The sequence below is a fragment of the Heteronotia binoei genome, chromosome 1, assembly GCF_032191835.1.
Source record: "Heteronotia binoei isolate CCM8104 ecotype False Entrance Well chromosome 1, APGP_CSIRO_Hbin_v1, whole genome shotgun sequence".
Taxonomy (NCBI): Eukaryota; Metazoa; Chordata; class Lepidosauria; order Squamata; family Gekkonidae; genus Heteronotia; species Heteronotia binoei.
In genome coordinates, this window is record NC_083223.1 from 263,484,275 (window position 1) to 263,496,173 (window position 11,899).

An 11,899-nucleotide genomic window follows, 5' to 3' on the forward strand; every position below is an offset into this window, starting at 1 on the left:
CTTGGCATGCAAAAGGTCCCAGGTTCAGTCCCCGGAATCTCCAGTTAAAGAACCTGGTGGCAGCAGGTGACGGGAAAGACCTCTGCCTGAGACGCTGGAGAGCAGCTGCCAGTTCATGTGTTCAGCTCTGCTAGTGCCTTCCGGGCAACTTCGATTAGCTGGGGGCATCGAATTCATTTGTTATGAGGGATCTGACATAATGAGACCTTGTTGAGCCGAGTCCTCTCCGGCTGGACCATGTTTGTACCTATTTAAGATTAGATAGCAGAGATATAAACTTTATAAAGGACATAGATAAACACAATTAAAGATTTTTTTGGGGGGGGGGAAACCTTAAAATAAAACATGCTTAAAACATTACCACTTGTTGGTCTTAAAGGTGCTTTCTTTGTATCTCTCCCATATGATCCAGAGAACTGGACAAAGGAATCTCTGGCTCTTTCCTTCCCCAGGGGACGAGGAGGGGAAGGAGCCTCAGCCAATAGAAGGAAGAGAGGCTTGGCTCAGTAAAAAGGTAAAGGTAGTCCCCTGTGTAAGCATCAGTCGTTTTTGACTCTGGGGTGATGTTGCTTTCACAACGTTTTCACGGCAGACTTTTGACAGGGTGGTTTGCCATTGTTTGACACCCCAGTCATCTGCACTTTCCCCCCAGCAAGCTGGGTACTCATTTTACCAACCTCAGAAGGATGAAAGGCTGAGTCGACCTGGAACCGGCTACCTGAACCAGCTTCCGCTGGGATCGAACCCAGGTCGTGTGCAGAGGGCTCCGACTGCTGTACTGCAGCTTTACCACTCTGTGCCACGGGGCTCTTCTTGGCTCAGTAGCTCTTGGCAAAGCAATCTCTCCCTCCCCCCCTTCCTCCCCAAGAGAAGAGCCTCAGCCATTGGAGAAAACTGAGGCTTTGCTCTGTAGCTTCTGTGCAATGGAGCAAGCCTCGCAAAGTAAGCTGTTATGCAAAAGGAAACGAGAGAGAGGGAGAAGGAAGCAGCCTGGGGCTGATAGGAGCCCTCCAGGGGACTGATTCAGGCCCGGGGCCGCATGTTTGACACCCCTGTCCTAGAGGGTTTTTTGGGGAGAGGAGAGGGACCTCACCAGGGTACCATGGTATAGAGCCTATCTTCCAGCACAGCCATTTTCTCCAGGGGAACTGATCTCTGTAGTCTGGAGAGGAGTTGTAAATTCAGGAGCTCTCCCCCGGTTAGATCTCAAAAGCCTGTCGAAACAGTTCGGACTTACAGGCCCTGCGGAAAGTAGAGAGATCCCGCAGGGCCCTTATGGTCTCCCGGAGAGCATTCCACAATTCTGGTGCTGATATGCAGAAAACAGTCACTCCACCAGAGCCTTAACCTAACATTCTCTAACCCTAAAAAGAAAAGTTGGGGCCGGGGAGATTGAGGAGAAAACACGGCAACCATCCCTAACTGGGAACTCTGCTTGCTAATCTATTAGACAGGATTTTATCAGAGCATGAATTGCAAGTTCTAAATAAAGGTCCGTCTTTCCTACCTGCTCCCAGACATGACCCTGTGGACGTGAGATTAGATATTTTTAGATTCATTAGAACACTGAGGCTGAAGGTGACGGGCAGTTGGCTCTCGCTGGCGTGCGTACACATGATCCTCGCTCAGTTTGTGCAGCACCAAGCACCAGGGCTTTTTTTGTAGCAGGAACTCCTTTGCCTATTAGGCCACACCCCCTGATGTAGCCAATCCTCCTGGAGCTTACAGTAGGCCCTGTACGGAGAGCCCTGTAAGTTCTTGGAGGATTGGCTACATCGGGGGGGGGGGGGTGTAGCCTAATATGCAAAGGAGTTCCTGTTACAAAAAAAAGCTCTGCCAAGCACAGATATGAATTGTCCATTGTAGATCAAAGGCAAAAGTGAGCCTCCTCCCCCCCCCGCCTTTTGAGCCTGCAGGCGTCTTTGGAATTCTGCCACAGGGCAGGGGGCAGGCACAATCACAAAATGGTGCCACAGGGGGTGGAGCCAGCCACCAAATGTCATGGAGTGAGGTTATATGGAACTATCAAGCTCTTTGACGTTTCAAGCCGAAGTTCTGCTCAACAGGATGCCTTTTAAGCTGCACTGTCAGTCAGAAGCCCTGCTGGACAAATGCTCCGCCCCCAAACGCAGGGCTTTTTTTGTAGCAGGAACTCCTTTGCCTATTAGGCCACACACCCCTGATGTAGCCAATCCTCCTGGAGCTTACAGTAGGCCCTGTAAGAAGAGCCCTGTAAGCTCTTGGAGGATTGGCTACATAAGAGGGGTGTGGCCTAATATGCAAAGGAGCTCCTGCTACAAAAAAAGCCCTGCCCAACCCACTTTCTAAAAGTACTTAGTGGGCACTAGGAAGGTGTCAGCGAGCACCATGGCACCTGCTGGCACCACTTTGGGGATACCTGGTTGAAATCACAGAATACAAACAAACACTGGCTTCTATTATCAGTGGAGGTTCCTTTAAATGTGATGACCAAAAATCCCTTTGGAATTCAATTATGCTTGTCACAACATTGCTTCTTGCTCCACCCCCAATATCTCCTGGCTCCACCCCCAAAGTCCCCAGATAGTTCTTGAATTGGATCTGGCAACCTTATCAGTCAGCCTGATGCAACTGGGATGAAACAGCTCTCCTCTGTTCAATAGCATTGGGGACTCAAAAGGTATACTACCACTGTGGGAATCAGGATGCCGGGCTAACGACTGGAGGACATCAAGAAGACAAAAGTAATGACTACTGGAGAAATACCCAACTTTTTATGTTGACAGTGGGCAATTGAAATGGTTTGAGATTTTCTATTCCCTGGGCTCCATCATAAATCAAAAGGGAGACTACCATCAAGAAACTGGAGACTAAAACTGGGAAGGGCAGCCATAAAAGATCTAGAAAAGATTCTTAAGTGTAACGATGCGTTGCTGGTGACCAAGATCAAAACGATTCACGGCAGCCCTCATTTTGGGCAGGAGCTCACAGGAGCAGTATTCCAGAACCTCTACATTTTATTGCGCTCTTTCTTTCTTACCCCTCCCCTGCATTGTTCAAACCCCCTGAGAGAATTTTGCTGAACTCTAAGATTTGACACGGGGCTCTTAAGAGCAGAGTGGTAAAGCTGCAGTACTGCAGTCGAAGCCCTCTGCTCACGACCTGAGTTCGATCCCAGCGAAAGCTGGTTCAGGTAGCTGGCTCCAGGTTGACTCAGCCTTCCATCCTTCCGACGTCAGTAAAATGAGTCCCCAGCTTGCTGGGGTGGGGGGGGAAGTGTAGATGACTGGGGAAGGCAATGGCAAACCACCCCGTAAAAAGGCTGTTGTGAAAATGTGAAAGCAACGCCACCCCAGAGTCAAAAATGACTGGTGCTTGCACAGGGGACTACCTTTACCTTTACTTTAAGATTTGACAAACTTTATAATTTTCCCTGCAAAAAAAAGTGGGTGGGGGGGGTGGAAATAACCCAAACATAGAAAGCAAACAGATGGAAATCTTCCATCATGTCACTGTGGCCACATAGGAGAGAGTCAATTAAAAAGTATGATGGGTGGAAGGTTTTAGCCTGACTTGAATTATATTTTAAGGTAGATGCTGAGCAGATATAGTCTAGTACACCTTCCAGTGATGTCAGGGGTGTGTGGCATATGCAAATGAGTTACGCTAATGAGCTCCAGCACCTCTTTTGCTACAAAATGACCCCTAATAGTATTCCCTGTTACGACGTAATGGCATGAAAGCTGGACAACAGGGGGGAAAGTTGATTTATTTGAAAAGACAAATCAGTAGTTCTAAGTCAGGGGTGGCCAAACTTGCTTAATTAAGAGCCACATAAAATAAATGTCAGATGTCTGAGAGCCGCAAAAACACAAATGTCAGATGTCTGAGAGCCGGAAGGAAGGAAGACAGATCGGAGGAGGGAGAGGTGGGAAGAAAGCAACCTTAACTTTAAATGTATTTTCCAAGCTGGCTGATGGGGCGGTGTGGAAGAGCCACATGTGGCTCCCGAGTGGGGGGGAGCAGAAGGGCGGAAAGCAAGCCAGTCTTGGGGAGCAACTAAACCAGCCGCCCCTAGACGCTGCTTTCGGTGTGGTGACCCAAACCATATGGTGGCCAACTGCCCCAAACGGCCTCGAGGCCCCTCCTCACTCCGAAGACCAGTGCACCCAAGGTGAAAAAGGCGGAGGGGAGAGCGAAAGACACAGCCAAAGGCAGCTCAGCTTCTGCAACCCCACAGGAGGAAGAAATCATCATTGTTGATGAGCTCGGAGAAGACGCCTGGGAAGACAAGCTGGCGGGAAACGAGGGCGACCTGCACTGAGAGGTGCCGAGCAGCAGGTCATGGAGTTAACAGCACCGTTGAGGGTGATAATTACGGGAATCTTGTTTTTCATCTCACTGACTTTATTAAACTCTAGCCTCAAACGTTTTATACATGCCCGGGCACTACTAGATTCTGGGTGCACCAGAGACATAATCACACCCAAATTAGTGGGAGCACTCGGACTTCCTATGTGTCCCCACCCCATACAACAAATGGATGGGACAGTGATGAAGGGGGAACCGTGTACGGAGCAAACTCAAGGGGTGCCAATGGGGACAGAGGACCACTGGGATACAGAAATTTTTGTGGTGGCCCCCTCTTTGTCATTCGACATTGTCCTGGGAGTTGGATGGTTGGCCAAACATGAACCCAACATAAAATGGGGGGACCAAATCATGGATTTTAGAGATGGGAGATATGAGTCCCACCAATGGAACGGGGAGTGGGGTCCGGGACCACCTCCCCTAAACGAAAAACTATGGGATTTAAAACAAGTGTTTAGTGAAGAAGAAGCGAATGAGCTTCCCCCCCACCGAGATACGGACTGTGCGATAGAATTGATTCCAGGGCAGAGCCTCCCGCGAGCTAAACTTTACTCCATGGGATGGGCTGAAAAAGCAGAACTCCGCAAGTTCCTAGACAAGAATTTAAAGCGGGGGGCTTATCAGATGGGTCACTGCCCCCCACGCTGCTCCCGTGCTGTTTAGGAAGAAGAAAGATGGGGGGCTCAGGTTATGTATGGATTTTCGTGGGATCAATGCAATTTCAACCTCAAATGCGTACCCCATCCCCCTAATAAAGGATTTGTTAAGCACTGTGACTGAGGGAAAGATTTTCACCAAGCTGGATCTAAGAGACATAAGAACATAAGAGAAGCCATGTTGGATCAGGCCAGTGGCCCATCCAGTCCAACACTCTGTGTCACACACAGTGGCAAAAAATTTTATACATACACACACACTGTGGCTAATAGCCACTGATGGACCTGGAATCCACTGATGGACGTTTACTTCCGGGAGCGCATAAAGGAGGGGGATGAGCGGAAGATGGCGTTTAACACGCCGATGGGACAATTTGAATACCTAGTCATGCCATTCGGATTACAAGGGGCCCTGGGAGTTTTCATGAACTTTATAAATGAAGTCCTGAGGAAATATTTGTACCTGGACGATATAATTATTTATTCCAAAGACCTCCCCTCTCATCTAAAATTAGTGAGGGAAGTCCTAACGACCCTCTATGAGAACCACCTGTATGCAAAATTATCCAAGTGTGAGTTCCATAAGACCGAATTGGATTACTTAGGTTATTGAGTATCAGGGAAGGGCTTGGCAATGGATCCCGCCAAAATACAAGCAGTACTAGAAAAAAAATGGCGTGGTGATACACAGAGCATTGCCGAGCTCCGGCGTGCACTGTGAATTTGAGAACTCCAGAGAGGTCCCTGCTTGCAGAAGCCTCTTAAGAAACGCCGATATAGGCGTTTTGAAGCTTGGGGGAGCTGGTTGAGGTTTTAGGGGGGAAGCGAAGGCGACCCTTCTACCTCTACCTTTCCCTCGCCTGGAGCTCTCTTACGCTTCGGCACTTTAACCAGGCCTCCGGAGCAGGAGCCGGCGGGGCAACAGGAACTCTAAGGACTTTGCCCAAACTGAAGCTTAAGCGAAAATAATTTTAAAAGCAAGAAAAGACCTGACATACCGAAGTTCCCGTCTCGGACTGAGAGCCGCGAAAAGTAGGTGGGAGACGGCGCGCGGAATAGCGGTGGTGTGGTGGCGCCCGGGCGGCTGGATAGCGGGGTCGATTGGCTGCGGCCGCGGCTGAGCGGACCCGGAGTGGCGGCGTGGAAGAAACTTGAGATCCGGGCATTGGAGGCCCTGAGGATTGGCGGGGACGGCTGTGAAGAAGCGGTAAGATGACCGGAGAGGACCGCGTAGGCGCGTAGGCGGTGGTGGCGGAGACGGAGAGAGGACAGTAATAGAGACGGTGGTCAGCTTGAGGAGAGAGGCCGGGGTAAACCTGGCTGACGTTTGGCGGAGAGGGGAGAAGAACGGCAGAAAATGGCGGTGAGTGAGCGCTATGAATAAAAAGGACTTATGACTAGAAAGTTGTTTGGAAGTGGCTGAAGGATTGTTGAATAGAATTGATGGATTGAAGACAAGAGAGGAGGAGTGGAAGGGAAAAGAAAGTAGAGAGAAAAAGAGAGAAAAGAAGGAAAGAGAAGAGAGAAAACGGAGAAAAGAGGGGTTAAAGTGGGAATGCGGAAGTGAAGAGACGAAGGGAACGGACTGGCGGTGCTGGCAAAGGCTGGAAGAGTGAGTAATCAGGATTGATAAGCTTAACTAAGCTCTCCCTCTTTTTCTTGGGATTATAAATCTTGAGGCTTGAGACGTGGAAAGTAAAGCTAATTGAAGAGAAAGAGAGAGAGAGACGGTTTTTAGCAGCAGACTCTGCGGCTGGCTCTCTCTTGAAGAAAGGGGAACTTAAGAGACATAAGAGACAGAGTCTTTACTTAGAGTCCTCACTGAAACGAACTGTAAATTGTTAACCAAAGGGGAAAGAGGGGGAAGAAGAAGCAAGAAGAAAGGAAGTAGAAGAAGAAGGGAGAAGAAAGAAGACAGAAGACAGAAAATAGAAGAAGGAAGGAAAGGAAAGTTTAAATTAACTGAACTTGAATCCAAAATTAATACTTGGTATTATTTGTATGAACTGTCTTAAATGCAATGAATTCAGGATCAGTTTGATGAGGTTAAATGAATTGCTGAACTGATGAGATGATGAAATGTTAATGTGATGAAATATTGAGGTATTGATTATTGATTATTGCTGAATTAATGTTGCTAAGCCAAAGTGCAGTTGGTTGATTGTTTGCTTGTTTACTGATTTTTTTGGGTTGGTTGATTTACTGACACCCTAAGGATCCCAGAAAATATATGTATAGATACTGATATCAGTGGGAGTTACCAAAGTTTTGAAATATAATTGATATTGTGAACTAATTGGCTAGATTGTGGCCAGTGATATAAGTAGAAGTAATAGAAGAACGTTGAAGATTTAATTTATATTGAAGTGGTAATAAGAGATATTAAAGTATGGGGGATAAAGAGAAAAAAGAGAGGCAGACTGAGACTAAAATTAAAAAATTAGGCCAGGGCACCTCACCGGGAGGTCCAAAACCTATGCCACCAACTGAAAACCAAGACGCTTTAGAGAAACTGCAGGCGATAATGGTGGCAGGTTTTAAGCAAAATCAGGAAGCCTTGGCGGAGATGAAATTGGAATTAATGGGAGAGATTAAAAAAACCAACGATAAAATGACAGATTTCCAAAAGCAACTCTTAGCAAACACGCAGCAAGTACATGGTCTGGTAGCAAAAGTTGAAAGATTAGAAGATCAGAATAAAACCACTATGATGACGGCACGAGAAAACAGAACCGGTCTGGCGGATTTGGAAGATAAAGTAGCAAGGCTGGAGATGGAGAAAGCGGCATATGTGCTGCGGTTTCAAAATGTTCCGGAAGCAAGGAGAGAAATTTTAGAGGATAAAATTTTGGAAATACTACATATAGAAGGAGAGAAATTATTGGAAGGAGGAAAGAGTGAGATTGATTGGGTCAAAAGAGTATCTTCCTCCTATTCTAAAAAACATAACCTTCCGAGAGAAATCTTAGTAAAATTTGCCAGAGTTGCGACTTGTGAGAGGATCCAGAAAAAAGCAAGAGAAGAAGGTCTGATTTGGGAAGGCAAGGCTCTTAAAGTCGTGAAAGATGTGCCGTGGACAATTCGTCAAAGGAGGCTAGGATATAAGAGATTGACCAATTGGCTACTAAGGCATTCAGTACAATTCAAATGGTTGGTCCCAGAGGGAATTTTTTTCATTTACCAGGCTAAAAGATACAACATTACAACGCTAGAAAAATTGGAGGAGTTCTGGGATAACTTTGTAGCACCAAGTAGCCAGGGTTCAGACACAGGAGAGGATCGAAAGGAGGAAGCAGACCGGTCTGGAAGAGACGAAGAACCTTCCCAAAAACCTAAAAGAGAAGGAGTTAGAACAAGACAACACGTTAAAAGAGATCAAAGATTCGCAGAAGATAATAGAACGCTGATAGGATGAACAGCAAAACAGGATTGCAGATTATCTCAGTTAATGTAAACGGGCTAAATGAGCCTAAGAAGAGAAGGAAGACATTTTTACAACTCCAAAAAGTCAAAGCGCAAATAACTTGTCTCCAAGAAACGCATATAAAGGAAAAGGACATCCAATTCTTGCAAAACAAAAAATTGGGACAGCTACATTATTCCTGTGACGAAGGGAAGAGAAGGGGAGTAGCTACATATGTCAATTCATCTATAGACTCCAAATTAATTTTCAAAGATGAACTGGGAAGAATCTTAATAGTAGAAGCTACAATTAATAAAAGGAAGATCTTGGTGGTAAACATATATGCCCCAAATGATAAACAAGAAAGTTTTTATAGAAATTTGCATGAGAAATTAACGGAATTGCGAGCAGAGTATTGTTGTATTATAGGAGACTATAATGCAGTGTTTGATGTTAAAAAAGATAGAAAATCTGAAAAGCCAAAGAAAAACCCATCACGTGGGGTCCTCCCCAAGACTTTCGATAGAATGGTGGAAGAATTCAACTTAGTTGATATATGGAGAGCTAAAAATTTAAAAGCGGAAGATTTTACTTATTACTCTCAAGTCCACAAGTGCTGGTCTAGGATTGACATGTGTTGGGTGTCGATAGGCTTAATTCCGCAAATCAATCAAGTGAACATCTTACCAAAGACGTTTGCGGACCATAATCCAGTACAGATGATCCTACAACACCCGTCAAGGAATAATCGGTGGACTCTGAATCTTCAAATTTTAAAAGAAACAACATTTTTGGAAACAGCTAAAAAGGAAATAAAGGAATTTTTCCAATGGAATACAGAAGAAGACACAAGTTTTCAGAATATTTGGGACACCTTTAAAGCTTTTTTTAGGGGTTTGGCCATCAGATATACAGCGAAGAGAAATAGAGAACGTATGAAGCGGTATAATGACCTGGTGAAAGAATTAAAAGAAAATGAGAAGCAACAAAAGATTAACAGCACTGAAGGGATAAAACTTAAAATTCAAGCTACGCAACATAGTATCAACTTATGGCTAACAGACGAACTAGAAAGAAAATTGAAATGGACCAAACAAAACTATTTTGAAAATGCAAATAAAACAAGTAGGTGGTTAGCGTATAAACTTAAAAAAGAGAAAGAGAAAAAAATCATAAAAGTACTCAGAAATCAAGAAGGGGAAGAGATCACTCAAGAAGATCAAATGGAGCAAATTGTTAAAAGCTTTTACGGGAAACTTTATAAAAGACAGGAAATTGCAGAACAAAGACAAGAAGAATACATAAAAAACGTTAATATGAAGCAATTAACGAAGGAACAGCAGGATCTACTAGAGGGCTCCATCACAATCCATGAAGTAACCGAGGCAATTAAACAACAGAAATCTAACAAAGTGCCTGGATTAGATGGTATACCGGTGGAAGTATATAAATCCTTTGAAGATCTCCTCTTGCTTCCTTATAAGAAGTTGTTAGAAAGAATTCAGGAATCGGCTCTACTCCCAACATCATGGAGAGAAGCATTGATATCATTAATACATAAAGAAGGAACGGATCCGGTAGAAATTAAAAACTATAGGCCAATTTCTCTGTTGAACGCAGACTATAAAATCTTTACAACGATATTGAGCAATAAACTTAAGAAAGTTATTACAAATGTAATACAAGAAGATCAAACTGGATTTGTACCGGGAAGAATGATGCGGCAAAATCTAAGATACTTCCTGAATGTTTTGGAATATTATAAAGAACATCCCGGCAAACAATTTGCAGGTATTTCATTAGACGCGGAAAAAGCATTTGATAAGGTGAATTGGAAATTTATGAGTAAAGCATTGGAAGCTATCGGCTGTGGCAAGAATTTTAGAAAACTTATAGAGGCCATATATACCAAACAAAGAGCGAGAATTAATATAAATGGAAAGAATTCGGAATTTGTGGAAATAGAGCAGGGGACTAGGCAAGGTTGCCCTCTGTCCCCCCTTCTCTTTGTAATAGTAATAGAATTTTTGATTCAAAAAGTAAGGGATGATTCTGAAATCAGAGGCTTGAAGATAAAGAATGAAGAATTCAAAATCCAGGCATTTGCGGATGATCTTCTGTTTTTTCTGGATGATCCCATTTCATCAATTGATAAATTAAAAACAAGATTGCAACAATTTGGAGAAGCTTCTGGATTTAAAGTTAATATACAAAAAACTAAATTCTTAACTAAAAATATGAATAAAGATCAAATTAAACAGCTGGAAGATAAATCTGGATTTAAACATGAAAAGAGAATTAGATATCTAGGAGTCCAGCTAACGAATGACGTAAAATCTCTCTTCCAAGATAATTACCAAAAGATTTGTAAGGAGAGTGAAGCGGATTTGGAGAAGTGGAGAGACCTGCAAATCTCCCTTTTGGGGAGGATAGCTACAGTCAAAATGAACGTTCTCCCTAGAATTCTATTCTTATTCCAGATGATTCCAGTTGAAATACCCAAATCTTTCTTTCAAAAACTTAACAAAATGATCATGATATTTATCTGGCAAAATAAGAAGCCTAGAATTAAATTAAAAGTTCTTCAAGAGAATAAATTAAGAGGGGGCATGGCTTTACCGAATTGGTACCTATATTACAAGGCGTCGTGTTTAGCCTGGATCAGAGATTGGCTGTTGTTGGAAAATAAAAGATTACTAGTATTAGAGGGGGTAGGTTTGACCAAAGGCTGGCACGCAAATATTTGGTATCAAACCTCTCAAAAAAATAATGATTTTCAACGACATGAAATTCGAAAGGTACTTTATAAGATTTGGGTGGAAATTAAAAGAAAAACTTATAAATACACTCCTCTATGGGTATCACCAGTCGAGGCAGCTACTCATCCGAATTTGTATGATTGGAAAACCCCCCAAAACTACGCTGTACTGCTGGATACAGATAACAATTTAAGTTTGGAAACGGACACAATCCCGGACTGGTGGGTTAGATGCCAGGTTAAATCAATGTATCAATCTGATAAAGGTTTGGGTTTCTCCAGAGAAGTAGATGCAAATGAATTGGATACCATAATACATGAGCCCCAAAAACTAATTTCAAAAATCTATAGCTGGCTACTAGGATATGAGATGCAAACGGAAACGGTTAAAGAAAGCTGGGTAAGATGGTTACAGGACTTTGGCTATGCAATAGATTTGGAAGAATGGGAAAAAATTTGGAAGTATAATATCAAAATGACCAAATCGACAGCGTTCAAAGAAAACCTGTACAAAATGATGTATAGATGGCACCTTACCCCTGCAAGGCTAGCTAAAATGAACCCAACTTATAATAATAAGTGTTGGAAATGTAAAAAAGTTGAAGGGTCATTTTACCATATTTGGTGGAAGTGTGAATTTGCCAAGAAGTTTTGGGCGCAGATAAATATATGGATGCAAAAGATCTTAAAGATAACGATTAGACATCTACCTGAATTGTATTTACTAAGTGT